This window comes from Schistocerca gregaria, chromosome 8 (genome assembly GCF_023897955.1).
Source record: "Schistocerca gregaria isolate iqSchGreg1 chromosome 8, iqSchGreg1.2, whole genome shotgun sequence".
Lineage (NCBI taxonomy): Eukaryota > Metazoa > Arthropoda > Insecta > Orthoptera > Acrididae > Schistocerca > Schistocerca gregaria.
In genome coordinates, this window is record NC_064927.1 from 429,410,082 (window position 1) to 429,431,459 (window position 21,378).

Sequence of the window (21,378 nt, forward strand, 5' to 3'; positions counted from 1 at the left end):
AGTGAGACTGGGCCAAGATTTTTGGCGGAAGACCTATCCCCTTTTTTATGCAGTGATTCAACAACGACATATTTCGTTCTGTCAGGAAAAATTTCGTTTTTCAGTGAGCTATTATATAGAGCCATTCAATGCACAAGGAACCCAACTCCTAAAATAAAGTTCTGAGACACAGAGACATAAACATTTAGCTGGAGTATTTATTATGGAAGAGAGCCTGCATCTTTCTAAAGTGTTTGAATGACAGAAGATTTTTGTATAATGTATTAGCATGTTGAAGAAGATAAATTGAAGTGCTGTTATATGCTGACAGGAATAGAAATTAGTGACTTGATTCTTTTGTGGACTGGATATACTGCACTTGTATCTTCCTCTTTAGACTACTCTCCAGGCTTTACTAAGGAAAATAATAAAGGAAACACATTTATTTAATATATAACTATAATTTTATTCTCTGTCTCTGTTTGTAACCATATTTACAAGGAAAATGTATTCACTTTCTTCTGTCTGCTCTTGCAAACTTGAGGAAGTTCTTGTGACAGTGTCACACAACAGGTTCTTGAAAAAATGATGTACAGATAGAAAGTATAGCAATAGCTACTCCACGTCCTTTTTCTTCACTTTTGATACTGATCGACGTTTGGTATAAAGAACATCATGCTTGACGTTACAAATGAATGTCATGGGATGACAGGGCTTCTTTTTTTAAGTCAGCTTTGTCAGTTACACTTTAGGGTTCAGAGTCTGCTTGAACTGGAAGGTAAAAGATGATTCTGTTTCGTAACTTAACCCTCTCATAGACACCCAGTTGAGTACATACCGCCAACTATTTTTTTTTTGTTCATTGTTGAGTTCTCCAAGCTTCAGGAGGGTATAAATCCTAAGGATTTCATGTCAGTGACGTCAAATCTGTGAAGACTTTATTTTGCTGGTCTAACGAAATTCAGCCAATAATTTGGATTGTAAAAGTGTGAAATTTTCCTATTGACTTTCTCCAACGTACCAAAGTCACCGTCATTAGGTAAGTAAGAATATTTACTGCTTTTGGTTTTGCCAGTACAAGAGTCTGCATATAACACTATTATGTGTAGACGTTACATATCCTTATAGGTCTCACTTCAGTCCTTAAGAAATATTTGAAGCTTTTGCCTTCATGATTTCCAGCATCAACTCTTTTCCTTGACCTCAAAATTGGACCAAAAATCACTAAGTTTCCAGACGTATGAAATGTGTTTTCCCTCTCTTTTTCTTCAAACTGTCTGTGGCATTGCGACTTGCAGCATATGGCCTTAGCCAGGAGGCGTTTAGCTGGAACTCTTATGTCCTCTCTTGTAGTGTACTCGTGCCCAAAGTTCCTCTCCAACTTCTCAGGATGTCTGGAAGTCTTCCTCTTCTCTATGCTCCAACTTATTGCAGACATTACTGCCAGCTGCTGTGGAAGAATCATTTTTCTTCGCAGCTGTGTCCTCTCCTGTGTTAAAAGAAAAATATAACATACAATGACTGTGAAAGGACCATAAAATATTATTATTATTCATTTTAGCTCAACAAACAAGTATGGTTATTAAATTGTTAGTTAATTCCTACTTATCGCATTTACAAAGTAATTGTTAGCTTAACTGAGCTAAATGCTAATATTCTGATGTGTTATCATTCACATGTTTAGACCAATCAATCAAAATCATCAGTCGTCTTAATTATAGCTCACACGCCGACGAAACAAACATGCAGATTGTGGACATCTTCCCACTGTGCTCTAAACAAAAGACTGTTTACCTCCATGGTCAACAGTGTTGCAATCCTGTAGCAGTTATCTGCAATACCTGGATGTGAATATTTTATGCTATGAAAGCAGCTTTACGAATAATACTTAAAAGTGGAGTATGTCTAAAATTACCGAAAACTGATTTGATTCCTTGTGCTCTGACTGTCTCGTATGTGGCTGAGAATCCCATTTATCTTCTTTCCATCACCTCTTCTACGATGTACAGATTGAAAGCCAATATGGCATTTCGCGACTCTGTGCTGAAGAGATATGGCGACACGTGAAGTACGTGGCGTTCTTCCATCTCATTGGTCAACATACGGCAAGTTGAAAAAGAGAGAGTGAGAGGGAGGGGTATATGTGCTTATGATAAACCCCTTTTCTCCTTCATACCTTCTCTGTGATACCACAGATGACGTGTCAGTGATCTCATTTGTACTAAGATTACAGTACATGTGAGGTGCCTGTTTGCTTCCACGGCCCCGAATGGAATGCATAAATTCTTACAAATGTTCACCAAACTACAGTCTCCTACAGTTGTTGTTCCCTCCACAGAAAACAGCACGTAGGTCGCGAATCTATTATCTTGACGCTCTAAGAAACTCTTAGCGATGAACTGTTATTTTAGAAATAATTAAATTTCCAATCAGTTTATTTATACGGAATGCCACTCACTTTTTATTCGCAAAAAAAGATAGACTGCACAATTACATTCCACTTTAGAGTCACAAATAAATTTTTTTCTTCAACAAGTTATTTTCCTAATTAAAGCTTTCACATTTACAAATTAGACATTGAAAGTTAAGCCTTAATTAATACCGCGACCGACAACATGACCATCCTCCGAGACTGCCGAAGCAGCTCTGCTCTTACAGCCGAATCACTTCGATTGCCATCCAAGTTAGGTGGTATCCGAAAATCAGCAAAGTGTTTCGTCTGCATTTTCGTTTAGCAGTTATTTATTATTCTGCTGGTTACTGATACTTAAGAAATAATGGAATGATAGCACTCTATTCCTAGATGCTTTAATTTGAACTGCAAGCATTATGCTGTTTAATTTGTCTAATATTAATTATAGGAGATTATCACTTTGGCACGCCACTACCGAACGCAGCAGCCAATCATGGAGAAGGACAAAAAATTTGACGCTCTTACTCACGATATCCATACCTAACAAACCATCTGTCATCTGTAGTTCTCACGACATTACGTCATCTTGCCACTGACATCTTCTCAACTGCTCTAAGAAGAGCTTCTTGTACCTGAAAATGATGGCTGCAAAACCAGAAATATTACACACAATCAGAAGATCTGAACATGCCCGATATTGCTATGCGCGTTCGGAAAGACCATCCAAAGAGTTTCTTCCACCGAAGCGCACGAGAAGGAGACGCCACGGCGCGTCCTTCATACAGTAGCAAGTGGCAGTGCGTGTCTTAAAGTGAGCCAGCAGCCGTCTCCGGCGGAAACCGAGTAATTATTTCAGCCGAGTTTAATCAGTTTTAAATGCATGCAATCTCACGACATGACACAGCAAAGTCACCATCTGTAGTGGGTACCTTTTCACTGACGTCTTGATTTGCTGTGAATCCTGCATGGAGCCGAGCATTCGTGAAATATGGCGTACAAGGCGACTAGCGTGAGGTCACAAGTTCGTTGCAGAGCCCGTACTCTCGTGGAGGTCGATTTCCAACGCTCGACGTTCGAATACACGGTCCGTGAGCCAAAGGCTTTACGCTCATCTGTTCCCAGCCACCAGTCAGAAAGAGAGATCGATGTTGCCGTCAGTGTTTCACGCAGAATGATCGCGTGCAACCGAGTCACCACAAAATTCTGTGAACTGTTTGCGAAGACGATCAACTGTGAGTTTCGAAACGTCCGTAGGTTGTTTGGACAACAGTGAGTAAGAATTTATTCGCCGAGTGTGCGCGTTATTAGCCCAGCTCATGAGGTTACAGGAACAACCAGAACGGACATTCACAGTCAGTAGCTTACGTTGTCGGAACATTGAATTACTTGAACATATGTAAAGAACACCATGCACCGTTGTAACGTAAAAGACTAAGTTGGAAAAGCAACAAAACAATGGAAGACTTCGGTGTGAAAATGAAATAAACTTTATTATTAACACAAGCAAAGTTGGGTCTTCATTTTATTAGGAAGTGCACTTCTTAAGGAATCAGTAATATGATGCATACTGTAATGCTTTCAGAGCAACACGTTTTCACCTTTATTTGAAGAACTTCAGTATTCGTAAATTAAAGAGAGACGTTTTCGTATTAGGCAAAACAGTCAGCTTCATTTATCAGCAAAGTGTTTTCTGTGTGTTAACTACCCCATACCCATGTCTGGTTCCGCAAATGGCAATAATATTGGTAAGGAGTTTACAGCTGCACAGAGTTTTAGAGACAGAAAAACAAGTTTTTCTCATATATCTTCCATCGCTCAGGAACCATTTATAATTTGTTATTTTGTTATTAGCATATTGATTTAATACTTCAGTGGGGATAAAGGAGCATATGCAGGTGCACCGCTATAAACTTTAAGGCTACTTGTGTACCGAAAGTACGCCCCAGAGAAGAATTATCCGAATGGGACGGAAATCAGTACAGACAAATAAATGATTAAAATTTCAGATACCTAAATGATTTATTCAAGAGAAAGATCGTAAATTAAGTAAATCAATAATGCGTTGGCCCTTACGCAAGCAGTTATTCTGCTTGGCATCGATTGATACAGTTGGTGGATCACCCCCGGAGTGATACCATACCGAATTCTGTCCAACTGGCGATTTAGATCGTCAAAATCGCGATTCTGTTTGAGGGCCCTGCCCATAATGTTCCAAACGTTCTCAACAGGGGACAGATCTGATGAACTTGCTGGCCAAGATAGGGTTTGGCAAGGACGAAGAGAAGCAGTATAAACTCTCGTCATGTGTGGGCGGCCGTTCTCTTGCTGAAATGTAAGATCTGGTTAGCTTGCCATGAAGAGCCACAGCATGGGGTGTACAATATCGTAGACGTACCAATATGATATGAGTGACAACCAGAGGTATCCTGCTGTGAAATGAAATGGTACCTCATACCATCACTCCTGCTTGTGAGGCTGTATAACGAGCGACTGTCGGTTTGGTATCCCGGTTCTGTCTCCATACACATCTTCGGCCTGCAATCACAATGAGTGGAGCAGAGTCGTCTTCATTTGTGGGTAGCGCTCCGAACGGAGCCCAATGACCAGTTTCTGGAGACTCACCAGTCAGCGATGGGATAGCAAAACGACTGTCATTCACCGTACAGGCTGACAACCGAGAGCGATGGTTGGGATACAGTTTCGTTTCATAGCGGGCCAATTTGGTTGTCATCAGCGGCATCCTTACAGCACGATGGTACACCGACGTTATCATAGGCCCCGTTTTGTTGCCCTTCATGGCAAGCCATCCTGGGATTACATTTCAGTTAAATAATTCCCAGTCGCACACGGCGAGAGATTCTACTGCTCTCTACCTTAGCCAGCAAGGTCAAGGATCTCTCCCCGTCTGGGAATATTTGGAGCAATATGGACAAGATGCTCGAAACAGTTCGAGATTTTGAAGATCTAACTCGCCAATCGAAGAGAATGTGGCATGTTGTCCCTCAGGACTGTATCAATCAATACGAAGCCGAATAAATGCTTGTGTAAGGGTCGAGTTGGACCAACGTGTTACTTACTGACTTGCTTGTTTTTTGAATCTCTTTCTTTTTGATAAATCATCCAATTTATCTGAAATTTCTACCATTTATTTGTGTGTACATGTACATCACATCTACCAATTTTCGTCCCATTTGGATAATTCACCTGTCGTCCGTCGTTCTTTTCCCTTATAGTGTACGTTACAATTAAAGTGGGCACATGCATAAATGCTTCAAACTGGACTGATACCTCTGTGATAAGGCTGGTGTGTGTGAAAAACAAACTGCATGTCCTGTTGTCAGCCCAGCCGAAATAGCTTGATAACATGTGTCTGAGGCCTAAGGCAGTACGTGACTTCACCTCCAAACCGCCTAAGACCGAGCTGCAGTCTTCCATTATTACCGGTTACGTACGCAGGCGGAGCCCATAAAGCAATGGCAGCACATAAACGATGAAACAGTCAGATAAGCTGTCCTGTGAAACTCATAAAGATATGTGTAAGAGGGAAAACTTGATATTTTCGTAGAGCTGACAACGCGAATAATAAGACAGTGGAGATAACGTGTAAGCTATAAACGACAATGCTTCTCGGAGTATTTGTGCTGACGTAAAAGACTTTTTTTTACAATCTGCGAGGAGATAGCACTGATAGAAAGAGGCTACGAAATCCAACGACAGGTTAAATAATCTCCAGACAAAAACAGTAACTTGGAAGTAAGTCAGCTGCAGATTAGAAGAGAATCCAAGGCATCTAACTAGTAACGAAAGGTAAAGCTATAAGATTGCACTAATGATTTTCAGGTTATGCCTTGCAACAACTGAATAACCGAAAGTTGTGTTTCGCTGTTGGAGGTCCGGCTCAGTTTCTTTGAAGTATCTTTATACTTACTTGCAGCACTCGTGCCTTAACGTTTTCCAATATTGTATCTAAAGATAGGGAGCACTTCTGGTTTACGTAGTTTCTGGCTCAATATGTTTCATCACTTACAATGTAATCGTTGCCCTTACTGCTGCAGAACTATTATTTTGACCTCAGTGCATAAGTTCTTTGTCAGCGCAGCACACTAAGGGACGATTGTATAGACATCGCTGCCTGCAGATCAATTTGGCGTTGGTTTAGAAACTGATCTCTGTTCAGAACTCCACTCTATTGCGTTACACTTAACCTTTTGATTCACCTAAGGAGTCCAGCGTTGACCTAATATAGCAAGAAACATGCTTGGCAACACCGCCGTCTGCGCACACTTTAAGGAGGAAGATGTCCTCGTCTGGGAACGAAGTAATAGCGCGCGAGGCGCTTCTCCTTCTGACATTATGGTTTGGGGAGAAAAATTCTTGGCGATATCGTATCTGCTTTACTTTGCGCTTTTCCTTTTTTGTGATTTTTTTTAATAAAAGAAAGATTAAAGGATAGTCAGAAATCACGATCATCACGCTTATTACGCAGACAATCGTACATCGTAGCTACACAGTATTATTGAAAGTGTTGTGTTATCAAGATGACGGAAAATAAAGAGAAAAAGAACCGACTTCGAACTTCTTCCCACACAAAAAAAGACTTTCGCTGGGAATCGTATGGAGTCAATATTCTGATACAACAGAAAGCAAAAAAAACCTTGTAGAAAGTTACTACGACCAATGAGGAAAGGACATGACAGCATTGTTAGTCAATTCTGCACATAGCACTGTAACTCCTGTTAGCTTCATTTTCTGTTGGTTCTGGACATTTTTTGTAGAAATCTTTTCACCCCGTAGTTACATACGATGCTTTTACACATTATTATTCGCTCTTATTAAGCTTAACGTCTAAGATTGCTTGTACCTGTAACTTAAACCATCAGTGGCGGTTCCTAAATATGTCTGCACCTAAGCCACCAGGAGATATGATGGGGATATGGGCACAGTCCACAGTGCCTCAAATACCAGGAAAACGTGATATTTGATATAAAGTACGCTGCGTTTTCGTGATGTTATTTTCTTCAGTAGGTATTTTGGTAAATTTTTTCTTCAGACAGGTGATGCAGACTGATACCTTGTGGGCAACTCGTCATGCTGTTGCTGCATCTGTTTGAACAAATCGCCAACCATCATCTGAGAGCGTTCTGTCGCACGAAATCTTAATGTTTAACGTAACATACACTTCGGTGTCAGTGACTGGTTTCTTTTCGCAGTTTCAGCAGAATCGTACTCCCTCAACCCCAGCTGTGAAAGCTATGCAGTATTTTTTTTTCCAAGCTTAAATGATTTATCACTTAATTTCGAGAATGAGTTCGCCCTTTGTCGTCCTCAGCAGACACACCGGCATACTCTGATATCTGCAAAGTAAATGAAAGCAAAAAATATACTGTAATTCACATCGTGTCGGTTTCTTGCCAATGCTGTCCACCCCAGTGACTCAGAACGTTCGGAAAGGGGAAATAGTTATGTGGTTTCAGAACACAGCGTTATTATAACTATCTTTATGGCCAATGTAGCAATGAAAGTAATATCAAATAGAAAAATGTCCCTAAGATTGAGTAGAATCTGAACATGAGTTTTTTCACATAAGAGACCAAAACACAAGCTCGGATCTACCGACAGAGTTGTATGTATGATGACTGATAAATAACAAATTGCTAAACAACTAATATACAATTGCTTATTTCTTCTTTATTCATCAGTGGTCATGCAGCTGCCATTACTGTTTTGTGATGTGACTGATAGATAAAAAAATTAATTTGCGTTGTGTAGCTACAGCTACTAGAACCGAGGGAGCACATTTATAAGAAATGTTCAATCATTATCGGCTGTTGTCAGTATCAGTATATATAATTATTCATGACAAGTATTTCGAAATTTCCTTTCTTACTCTGTAGCTTAGTGACTGAAAACGCCTTGAAATTGATCACATTAATTGTGAGACGTCTCGATAAAGTGTTATGAGATAAATTATTCTCTGCACTCAGTACGTACATAGTTGGTAAGTCCCTTAACCTAACACTATAGATCGGGAAAAAATTGAGCTTTAGCGGTGTGGGAGTGGCGTAGTTACATATTTACATATTAATAACAACTTCTTTATTATTTCAATTAGTATTTCCGTGAAACGGAAGCTTTGTTTTATAATGCCACTACATTGTAAACTGAAGAATACTTCTGAACCTGAGTTTGATAGGCGAATTTTCGCCAGTCAAAGTTGATTTTACTTCACCGCGATAAAATCTGGGATTAACGTTTATATAAAGCAGATTTCCGAGTTGAGCTTGATATTAAGTCATTTTCTGTTAATCTACGTTCAAATGGTTTATATCATCGGCTCTAACTCTATATTCGCTTTTCCTTTATGGTATTATGTTTTGTTCATTCTGTAGTGTTGCCAACTGTAGACTGTGTTTATGTGGTGTTTGTGGCCATTGACTTTACAAGTGCGTGTGTGGAAGGGTGTGCACACGCAAGTGTGTGTGTGTGTGTGTGTGTGTGTGTGTGTGTGTGTTGTATCTCATTCCTGTCTTTGGTCAGGTTTAACAGTGAGTTGTTTTTCATGTGTGGCTGGTCATTTATCTGTTGTTTTCTCGGTGCTGTGGTTTTTCCGATGTGATAGTTCTCTTTCACTAAATGAGATATTTTCATCACTACTGGTTCAAATAATTTAGTGTCATTATTAACTGAAATAATATCCATGTCTTGTTTTGTAGTTGTAGGGTCGTGGTTACGCTGTTTTAAAAAATTTCCATCTGTGGAATGATTAGTACCTTACTTGTCCCATCTAACATGTTCCTTGTATATGGATGTAAAAATTTTGCCGTAAAAGAAACTGACTGATTAAAAATAAGCACAACTCAAATGCAAAACATAAATTACACAAATAAAATGGAGGGAAATTATCAGACGATCAGATTACAACATAGCACATACCTATGCCACACAATAGGAAAGTGTGTAATATGTACTGACATACTACACATGTAAATTAGCACGTAGACTATACTACAACTTTGCAATACAATTCGGTATTAGAATCTACCTTTCTTGGTTGCTGAGTTATTTAAATTTTACTGGAGAGTGTTTGTTGAGCTATATGCTAATATAGGCTTCGATTGAAGAAGCATGAGAAATACAGTGAGAGGTGAAGTAATCTCCCGACAAAAGCATTGTCTTAGTAAGTTAGTATTTTGCAGCTTACAAGACATTTCTATGTGGTAATTTACACGGGTAATATGTCACTGTTTATAACACCCTTTTCTTCGTGTAGTGTAGTCAGAGCGTGTCTGTGTGTGTGAATTGCCCATATGAAAATTTTTGTGCATTTCTTCTGTGTAGCTTACGCTTTGTACTTTAGACGTAATTTTTCACTCTTCCAGTGTTTTATGAACTGTTTGTTATTACTTGTTTATTTATTCGAGTAACCCGTGTAGATGGTAAGAAAAATCAACTTTGATTTTGCTTCGTTGTGCTTAATTTTCGTTGCTCTGTCTTCTTACAGCCTTGGCGAATTCTTTCCTGAAGTCCTGTCTTTTGTGTTGCTTCTAAATATTATGCTATCTATTACGTCCATTCCGATTACAATTTTTTTATAACTTTATCAGTTTCAGTGAACCAAGTGGGTTTAGTAAGCTGAAAAGCTGCCATATTAGTCTGTTACTATCCATTCGGTATATGTGTCCTTAAACTGCAGTCTACTACAGTTAACTTTTCCGTTTTTAAATGGAGCGCTCTAATCTTAATTTAGCATTTTTTTATCTTAATTCAGCATTGCTATTACTTTTAGGTCCAAATAGTTTCCTTAAAATTCTTCTTTCGACTTTTTCTCAAGATCCACAAAACTTGATAGTTCATGTGTTCGTGCTGATTACAATGTTCCAGGCCTTACCACTGTTTCAAAGCGTCTTGTGTTCCAGGACATAGATTGTTTTGTTACACATGGTTTCTCATAGAAAACGCCATTTCCATTTTATGTATTCTCTTTTCTATTGTTATTTATATTCTATTGTTATTTTGTCTTTTGTCTTTTGTAGCTATGGTCCTAAAAACGGTTTATTTTAGACATTGGGCGTAACTGATATTTGTCATGTACTGCATTTGTCCAAATGATATTTTTATTGCTATTTTGTCTGCCTGTTCCTGTAGTTCTGTGATTTGCTTCTTGGTACTATCCATTGCGTCAGTGACTAAAGCAATATCGTCTGCAATAGACAGAAAACCCAAGGTCACTTTATGTCGATTTCTTCCTAATTGAACATCCTTAGTATTGATGGATTTCCTGCATTGTCTCACTGCTTCTCTAACGTACGGTCTTATTACTCCTGACTTTACGAGCATTTCAAAAGATTGTGACCGTTCCACCACAAATCATACATTCAAAGTTGTTTGTTAAATCTGCTTTAATTATTTTTATTGCTGGATTATTGAGTCCGAATTCATTTACAACGTTGATTAGTACATTTGTATCAGTTGAGTTGTAGGCTCTCTTAAAACCTAGAAAAGATCACACACTTCCAGCTTCTAATTTTCCTCATTTCTATTATGTCTTTGGATATACTAATTGCTCTGCAAAAGAACTTCCCTTCTTAAATCATGACTGAAATTCACCTTGTTATGGGTCGATTATACTTTCAGATTGCTTCGTAAGTGCCATGAACAAGATCTTATATATTACATCCAAGAAGGAGATTATTGTATAGCTGTCAGGATTTGTCTTTCCTTTTTTCTTAAGGCAAATGCTGGGATGGTTCTTTCGAATGGGCACGGTTGCTTCCCTTCTCCACCCCTCCCTAATCCGAGATTGTACTCCATCTCTAACGGGCGCCGCCTCTTTCCTTTATTATGTAATTGACATATTAATGTTAATGCACATTCTGACGGTAAGCTAATTGTTGTACAAATTTTATTAGTGATTTATTTTAGATGTATGATTATGCATTTGGTTATTTTTTTAACCCGGCTAGATTCCTGCCATCAGGACATCTATTACGTCTAACAGGGTGCTGTGCATATATACACATTTTGTATTATATTCACTGCAATAATATATTATATGTTCTAATAGCATAAAATACAACATTTAAAAAGTACCATAGTGCACAATAAACACTTCTACATTCGGTCATGAGAAATGAATCAATGAAGACAACATACACTGACAGCAAAAAATTCGCAACATCAATATATAATTAAAATAGAGTACAGGCCTAACGAAATTTTGGAAATGCATTTGTGAAGGTAGCATATTTAAGTGATTGACACTGCAAGATCATGGATCAATAAGTGCTGTATCAGCTATTTCAATTGTGAATATCTAATGTAAGTATGCACACGTACATGCATTGTGTTTTACAGATGCCGAATACCAGTTTTTGAGACGGAGATGCACCTGATCGGTCAGTATGGGGACCGTTAATACTGTTTGTGGATGATGCTGGAATTATCGTCCGATGATGTCCCATATGAGCTCGACTGGAAACAGATCTGGCATTTGAGTAGGGCAAGGCAACATTTCGACACTCTGTAGAGCACGTTGAGGTACAGCTGCAATATGTGGGCGACCGTTATCCTGTTGAAAAACATCTCCTGAAATGCTGTTCATGAATGGCAACAAGACAGGTCGACTCTCTAATCTGACATATGAGTTCACAGTCAGAGTGCGTGGGATAACTGTGAGAGTGCTTCTATTGTAAGTCGAAATCGTACTACAGACCATAACTCCAGGTGTAAGTACAGTGTGTCTAGAATGCAGATAGTTTCATTACAGTCCCTCAAATGGTCTCCTTATAATCAACACATGGCCATCACTGGCACCCAGACAGTACCAGCTTTCTTCAAAAAAAACCTAACAATCCTCCACCCTGCCTTCCGAAAAGCTCTTGCAAATGCCAGTGGTTTGAGACCAGTTGAATGCACGATACGGGGCACCTGCCTCGGCGCTGTCCTTGAAGTAACCGATTTATGGCAGTTCATTATGTCACTGTTGTGGCAACTGCTGCTCATTGCTGATGCAGATGCAATTCGATGCGCCAGAGGCACACACAGAAAACGATGATCTTCCCTCTCGGTAGTCGAGAGCCCAGTCTTCTTGTGACCGCTCTTTCTCATGACCATCACTGCCAGCAACCATTTACAGTTCCTGCACTCCTGCTAAGACTTTCTCGAGGATTGCAACGAACACCCAGATTCTCGGAGTCCTATTACAAGACCTCGTTCAAACCCAGTGAGGTGTTGATAATGGTGTCTTTGTCGCCTCAACGGCGTTCTTGGCTAACTTCAACTCACTACATCTAATCTCAAAGGCAAACTAATCTCACGATCGTTACAGCTTGAATGGGAAACTAACCTGATTTGCATCCTCACAGTGGCTCAACTATTACGCGTTTGGTACAAAATTTGAATAATTTCATTTCTGTTTATAACAACACGGCTCTCTGCTTTCGTTTATGTCGCCCAAGTCCTCCTCATGCTGCGATCTGTTTTGCCATCAGTGTATGGGAAATAAGATGAGAATTATGAGCGACCCATTCAGGAGTGACGTAAGAAGTGCTGTCGGTGTCATAAGTTTGCACCATTGACATTCCTATATGACGTAGAGCAAAGTCACCAAAAACTTTAATTTTTGGGGAAACATTACAAGGTTGACAAAAACTGTTTTTCAGTTCCTTCAAAACAGTAACAGGGCATGTTTTGTGAACAGTTTTCTGAGTAGCCTTTTCCAAAGGTAGACAGTTGCCACAGGGATGAAATTAGTTTTTGTCTTATGAATGATTATAGCTAGGATACTGGGTAACTGAGATTCTGTGCTTTGATTATGAAGACATGACAAGTAGTTAATCTATCGTTTAAAATGCGAGTGCACTGAGGAACTGATGAAACAGACATAGAGTATGGTAGTCACATAACTTGCCTGGTCTCAATCAATCTAACTGAGTGCATGGAACACTGACATTGTTAAACAGATGGCTGTTGCATGTCTAACGCACACAAGCATTCAGTTAGTTCTGGCCTCCTAGTATTCTCGTTTATTCTTGCCATCTTGTATTACTATGGCCAATTTTCTTTTGCCAGCAACATTCCGTAGAACAGAAATAGCACACCAGTAACTCAGGCCATCCAAAACAATATTATTTCCCTAAAATATGGTTGACTTTTTACATAATCACAGTAATGATTGATCGATCTGTCATAGGCCCTGAAAATCTTTCCAATACTCTCTTCGTAAAATTTTACCGCTTGTCTTGAAGCTCCTCGCTAGGTCGAAAATCCTGTCCGCCCAGCCACTTCTTCAGTTCAGGAAAAGATGGAAAGCACTTGGCACTAGGACAGGACAGCATGGTAGGTGATCGACAGAATCCCGCTGAAGTTTCTCATGGAGCCGTTGATTTGGATCAGGACTGTAAAGAGGACATCGTCATGAACCAGAACAATTCTAGAAGTCACACGCAACACCATCACTCATAAATTTTTCTCCACGCTTTCTGGATTAGTGGAGCAAAGGAAACATGGGCGCAGTTTTAACAGCGTCAATGTCTGCTCATGAGGATCCAGATGATTTACAAACCCACTCCCCTTCTCCTTCACTGATTAGCCGGCTTTCTCGGTCAGAAGGATAGTGTCTAAATGGCGGGTTGCTATACTATTGGTAAGGCATCACGCATATGGAGCAGGGTTATATATGACCCTTATCTTTATCGCAGCAACTTATATAACTCACTTACATTAATTGTCACTACAACTTATTACCAAAATAGGTAATTTCAATATTTATTCCGTCTCTAATAGCAATGATTCAACGCACATAGTTACTGAATCCAACATTGTTTTGTTCTCTACTATAACACTCCTGACAATATTAGGAAATGCTAAAGTGATCTACTTCATGAAATAGATTGGAGAAATAGGAGCTCATGAACTGTGTTCTGTTAGAACCAAACAGGATAAATACTCCTGTTATTTTCTAAGATTTTGGTAGTACTTTTCCGTCTTATTCCTGGCCCACAAAAATAATTTACCAGAAACATTGAATAACTCTTCAAAAACTGTTGAACTATGGTAAGCAGATACTGGTTAACAATAATGTACATATATAGCTTTTAATTTTGCCAGTTTGCTGAGTTCAGCCACATTAAGTCAGCAAGTTGTTATGGAATCATGCATGGTGTCACTCATGGCTCAAAAATGTGATGTAAGAGTAATACCTGGCGCATCCATTATGATATTGTAGGCACTGAGGAGTGGGGCTGACTAATGCTGCTTAGTATATTCCTTTGTGAAATTTTATTGCAAGCTACTGCATTTCAAAAGAATAACAATGTACAAAATTACAATACCAGAAGGACAACTGACATTCATTACTCAATATTAAGGTTGTCTTTAGAACAAAGAAGTGTTGCACAATGCTACAACAAAAACTGATAACTTACCCAGTGATATAAAATGTCTGACAGCAAATTAAAATTTTACAGCAAACTAGAGTTTCTCCTTCACATCTCCTAATCTCTAGAATAATTTCTATTACTGTAATTTGTAAAAGGTGGTGGGCACGAATACTCTTTTTGTTTTAAACAATCTTTGTAAATGTCCAGCATATTTCAAAACTAATTTACAATGAGCATATATAAATGACTTTTTCTATGTCACTACAATTTTTCGTGCAAGTGATGCGCAGAATGTGAAACTAACCAGTATCTGTTTTGGGTTAAAGTTACACCTATTTCATTTGGAATATAAAAGTAACAGCTCAGTAGTGTTAACTTTTCTGGGCTACATGGAGCTCTTGCCTAACAATCCGTATGACAGTTTTCATTATTCTTTATGAGAATTACTAAGGTGAACTTGAAGCCTATTACAGGCCTTAAATCTTTCTATCACTATTTACTTTATTAAATTAAGTTTATCATTGTTTTGGTATGTAGTGCATTATCAATCATTTACTGTTGCACTATTAATCATTTGTTGTTGCTGCTGGTTATGAAGATGACAAAACCTCAAGGTAAGACACTGCCTCTACGTACTGATGATGCTCATGCACAAAATGAGTAACAGGAAATACTGAGGCCAAAGTCTACATTAATCACTTATGACTTTTAAAAATCTGTGCTGAGAATGTTGATTTGAAATGTGTAACAACTATACTCACACTGACATTCCCAAATGATAACTAAAAAATTAACCTACTTGCCTTTCGAAATTCTACACTAAAAATGGGAGTTGTAGTGTAAGTACACACAAATTGTGGAGTTATACTTTCACTTTTAGACTGATTTACTTTTCAAAACACACTGCCAGCAGTGGTCTTCAATGTACACATGAATCATGCAGCTACGTTTACAACTTTCACAAAGTTCAGTCCCATAGTTACGGCACACAAATCTTACAGTATTTAATTTAGCATGCATCACTTTCACTTTTATGATGCAAATCACACCAATGATGGAAAAATACAAGAAAATATGACTAATACTACCCACACCTTACCATAATTCTTCATACTGATGGAATTTAATGTGATTGGAGAATTTGTTGTTTAACTAACATTCTTGTTTTGTAGCTTCTAATGGTCTTCATATCAGTGGCCAAATATTTCACAAATGTGTTAACATCATCATCACTATTAGCTATAATCTTTCAGCTATTAATTGAAGAGCGCTTGAATAGCTCCCTTCCTCAATGTGATTCTTTCTTTTCGATGTATAATTCCTTGCTACACCACTCTGTCCTATACTCAGTGCAGTTACTGGCGAAGGTACTCCAACTACTACTTCAGTTTCTTCACTAAAGTCTACATCATTTTCCACCATCACATCTTGTGTGGAAGCTCGCACAGCATTATTCTCGACTGAGCTTTCATCCATCTGAAAAACATGAAACAACTCAGATAAAAGTAGCCAGCTTTATATTTTACGGTGCTGTAAACAAAAATTACTTTTATGAGCCTGTGGCAATTTCACATTGATATCACTAACCACCAGCAGCAGCAGCAGAAGAAGAATGCATTAGGATGGGTTAGATATGTTGCCAGACGACATCCCAATCATATTTTTAAAAAATATTGAGATAGAAACTCCAAATGAAGATTAGTTGAAAGTAGTCATCCTTACACTCCTGCTACTGGTGAGTATTAAAATCAACCAATAAACAGCAGTACCACGTAACAGGTTAAAAAGAGCCCTGTGAAAACTTAGCAGTGAGATACAGAGACAGACACTTCAAGACAATTATAGACTCACTTTCAAAGGTGAAAATTCTCGACAAAGTAATATTACCGTCCTCTCTCCTGCACTCTCAACACACGAAATGCTTCAATTAGATACTATATTTGATGCTACTACATAAATAGACGCAACATTTAACAATCAGGCTACTTGGATGTTGCATAGAAAAGTACACTATATGCAACACATTTATTTCCAAATACAGCAAATAGTCTGCAATTCGAATATAACTACATGAATAACTGGGAAATATTTCCGTGCAGTTAACAGTGCTTTTCAGAATACCTAACACTAGGACAAAATCGGTTTTAAGTAAATGTACAAACCTGAAAATTATAATTGTGTTCAGTTGATGGTAAGGATGACTACGATAATGCTGTTGCCACGCTATGTAACACAAAGCCGGCATTTCACCTGAAAAACGATTGAAAACCAATTATCAAACGTGTTGTACGGTACTTCATTCCCAGGTTAGAGTGTACTATCGAAAACTGGTATTCAAGTTATTAATAATCCACTAGATGAACTATGAATACTTACATCATCTGTTCCAACTCCACTTCTCATACTCTCTTTCCTTTTTCTATTCTCAACAATTTACATGTTCCTCATGTTATAGGACTTCGTTTGGCAATCCTTAGGGTTACTCAGCTGAGGCCTAACACGCTTCACTTTACAAAAAACACGAGACAGCGTTTCAGTAAGACAGTGTTGTTATAAGACACTGCTCTTCTTTCACTGCTTCTATCAAAACGCACTTTTGTTCTTTCGTCTATGAGGTAGCCATTTTTCCTAAGAAAACACGTCTGAACTCGTAAGTCTGAAACAGCGAGAACAGTGCTGTTTATGATGCAGGCAGTGTTCTTGCTTCCTATTGGTTCTACTTTACGAGACACGTTACCGAAATATCGCAGAACTTCTGTTTCACGTGAGAAAATGGCTCATCAACGTGAAATAGCAGGAAGTGACGTCACAAAACTCGTAGAGCACCACGTCAACATTAGCTATCTCTTCCCGTGTGCCGCCGCCTTCAGGCTATTCAAACATTACCAAGTGAGTATAATCTTTGGTGTAAGACTTACAAAAGAAACATCAGAGCCACCACTGAGAGACGGAAACGTCGACAGTAACAAACACGTACGTTGTTCGTTAGTATAACACGAGGTCAAATAAATAACTGGAGAGACACCCTAACAGACAAGACGGACAAGCATAAAACACGTTCATACAGCAAGCCACAAAAAACTCAGATTTTCAGAAGCAGTCAAAATGCACAAGTCTGAGACCACATGTCTATCATAGGCAAGTCATCCCCAGTTTACAACGGGAACATACGTAATCAGTAATCAGTACAGGGAAATACAATGACGACACCAGTGAACACGCAGAAGTATTTACGAGTAGTAACAACAGACACAGCTCTCGAAAATATCATGTCCACAGATCGTGTCACTAAGTGACATCTAACGAACAGTGTATTTCCAGTCTCACTTTAGTGACTGGTACTCATAGTCTTGATACTTTCTGGTCATCCCCTGGGGGACGTACAGATTGTTTCCTCCTCGTTCAACGCTGCTTGTGTCGTACCACTAAAACACTGAATCAACCATATTTCAAACGGTATCCATGGAGTAATTTCCAAGAGCAAGTACATTTGACTATCGAAGCTGCAGGCTCCAAACGATAGATATCGAATGTTTGATTCTAAATCGATCACACGATTGTGATGGCAGGATTTATGACAAATTATATGTAAGTTGTTACGATTTGGGAGCTGCTACAAAAACCTATACGATTTATGACGGTAGTGGGTTAGGATGTCTGATTTCGTAGACGTTTCTTCGGCCGATTGCCTGACTTCGAAGAATCTAACTCCATGCTTACGTAATGTCGAGAATAGTTTGAATTTCTCTCGGAAATATGGACTAATACCGAATGACGAAAGGAGAGATTGTGTAGATTGCGGTGGGGCGAAGTCTATAAAAGTTAGTACGAAGAGTTGTGATGGTGAAATACCTTTACAATTTCATTGTGGAAACTGGTAAAAGAACGACTATCAGGAAAAATACATGGTTCGAGTAGGTAATCAAAATTATCGATACAGACCAGTGTAATTCTTGTATCTTGCTGGATTAGAGAGTACCCTCTGCAGGCAACAGCATTAAAAAGGCACATATCTACCAATACCATGTGCGACTACTTAAGGTATTTCAGAGAAGTATGTTATGTAATAGTGACGAACGACAATTTACCGATCAGTGGACCAAATCAAGTTGTTGAATTGGACGAGTCACACATAGCAAGAAGGAAAAACCGGAGAGGACGACATTTAAAGAATGAAATCGAACATATTTGGGTATTCGGTTGGCATAGAACGAGAGTCCGGGAAATGCTTTGTGGTAGTAGTGTTCTCCAGAGACAAGTAACTTTAGTCGGTTTATTAAAGCACTTTGTACTGCCCAGTGGCAGACGGCTTTCAGCCCTACTAGACATTAAAAGCAGACGGACTCAAGCACGAGTTCGTGTACCACTGTGTAGAGTTCGTGTCTTCTGATGATCCCAGTTCCACACTCAGAACATCTAGAGGTTGTGGAAATTAGTGAAATCTCCCATTAAAAAAAATAGGGACATCCAGCAGGAAGAAGCCAAATCTATTTGTTTCATTATCTGTATTTCCATAACTTGCGGTTTCAAGAAAAAGTTGACACATGTGACACTTTACCGATATTTTTGCGCGACATAGACAGTCTACCCACGTTATGGCAAAAAGAGAATGCCTCCCATAGCATACTTCATCAAATGGACTTTTTCACAACGAGAAAGTCGATGACGAGTGAGATAAATCATTTCCTTTGTAATTACAAATATTTTAATCAACGTTCTACTTTTGTCGTTGCTGTACTGACTACTGTAAACACTGCTCATAACTCCCGTCACTACAGTAGCAGTCACGTCGACGATTTAGAATCGCGCGTTCGATATCTACACTCCTGGAAATGGAAAAAAGAACACATTGACAGACCCACCATACTTGCTCCGGACACTGCGAGAGGGCTGTACAAGCAATGATCACACGCACGGCACAGCGGACACACCAGGAACCACGGTGTTGGCCATCGAATGGCGCTAGCTGCGCAGCATTTGTGCACCGCCGCCGTCAGTGTCAGCCAGTTTGCCGTGGCAAACGGAGCTCCATCACAGTCTTTAACACTGGTAGCATGGCGCGACAGCGTGGACGTGAACCGTATGTGCAGTTGACGGACTTTGAGCGAGGGCGTATAGTGGGCATGCGGGAGGCCGGGTGGACGTACCGCCGAATTGCTCAACACGTGGGGCATGAGGTCTCCACAGTACATCAATGTTGTCGTCAGTGGTTGGCGGAAGGTGCACGTGCCCGTCGACTTGGGACCGGACCGCAGCGACGCACGGATGCACGCCAAGACCGTAGGATCCTACGCAGTGCCATAGGGGACCGCACCGTCACTTCCCAGCAAATTAGGGACACTGTTGCTCCTGTGGTATCGGCGAGGACCATTCGCAACCGTCTCCATGAAGCTGGGCTATGGTCCTGCACACCGTTAGGCCGTCTTCCGCTCACGCCCCAACATCGTGCAGCCCGTCTCCAGTGGTGTCGCGACAGGCGTGAATGGAGGAACGAATGGAGACGTGTCGTCTTCAGCGATGAGATTCGCTTCTGCCTTGGTGCCAATGATGGTCGTATGCGTGTTTGGCGCCGTGCAGGTGAGCGCCACAATCAGGACTGCATACGACCTAGGCACACAGGGCCAACACCCGGCATCATGGTGTGGGGAGCGATCTCCTACACTGGCCGTACACCTCTGGTGATCGTCGAGGGGACACTGAATAGTGCACGGTACATCCAAACCGTCATCGAACCCATCGTTCTACCATTCCTAGACCTGCAAGGGAACTTGCTGTTCCAACAGGACAATGCACATCCGCATGTATCCCGTGCCACCCAACGTGCTCTAGAAGGTGTAAGTCAACTACCCTGGCCAGCAAGATCTCCGGATCTGTCCCCCATTGAGCATGTTTGGGACTGGATGAAGCGTCGTCTCACGCGGTCTGCACGTCCAGCACGAACGCTGGTCCAACTGAGGTGCCAGGTGGAAATGGCATGGCAAGCCGTTCCACAGGACTACATCCAGCATCTCTACGATCGTCTCCATGGGAGAATAGCAGCCTGCATTGCTGCGAAAGGTGGATATACACTGTACTAGTGCCGACATTGTGCATACTGTGTTGCCTGTGTCTATGTGCCTGTGGTTCTGTCAGTGTGATCATGTGATGTATCTGACCCCAGGAATGTGTCAACAAAGTTTTCCCTTCCTGGGACAATGAATTCACGGTGTTCTTTTTTCAATTTCCAGGAGTGTATCTTCTTGGGCCCGCGACTTCGGGAGGCAAGCATCCTTTGAAATTACCCACGGTTTTAACACATGCTAATACAGCACAACAGACGTCCAAATTATACAGCACCAGTTTCTCTGCTTCAATAAATGCATGAGTTTACTTGTAAATGACAACTTGTAATTCCACATGCCAGTAAGAGAATGCGAGACTTATAGAAGTAATTTAATTTTCCCATCCAGTATGGTATCTGATTTAATAGTAATATTTCAATTATACCAGATAAACATACTTACTGTGCCAAGGATCATAACTGCAACATCTTGCCATGTCATGGTACAAGTCAGCTATTTGGTTATAGTTCTGGCACATTTCATCTGTGAAAAATATGGCAACATG

General features: G+C 39.9%; 1 long non-coding RNA gene across 1 annotated transcript; it reads right to left on the bottom strand.

Annotated features, from left to right (window-relative positions):
- Window positions 1-1,014: 1,014 nt before the first annotated feature.
- Window positions 1,015-17,416, bottom strand: LOC126284787 (uncharacterized). Its single transcript, XR_007551555.1, has 4 exons — window positions 17,149-17,416; window positions 16,935-17,022; window positions 15,872-16,248; window positions 1,015-1,468 (listed from the first exon to the last, which is right to left on the bottom strand). It is a non-coding gene; the product is annotated as an uncharacterized LOC126284787 (long non-coding RNA).
- Window positions 17,417-21,378: the final 3,962 nt, after the last annotated feature.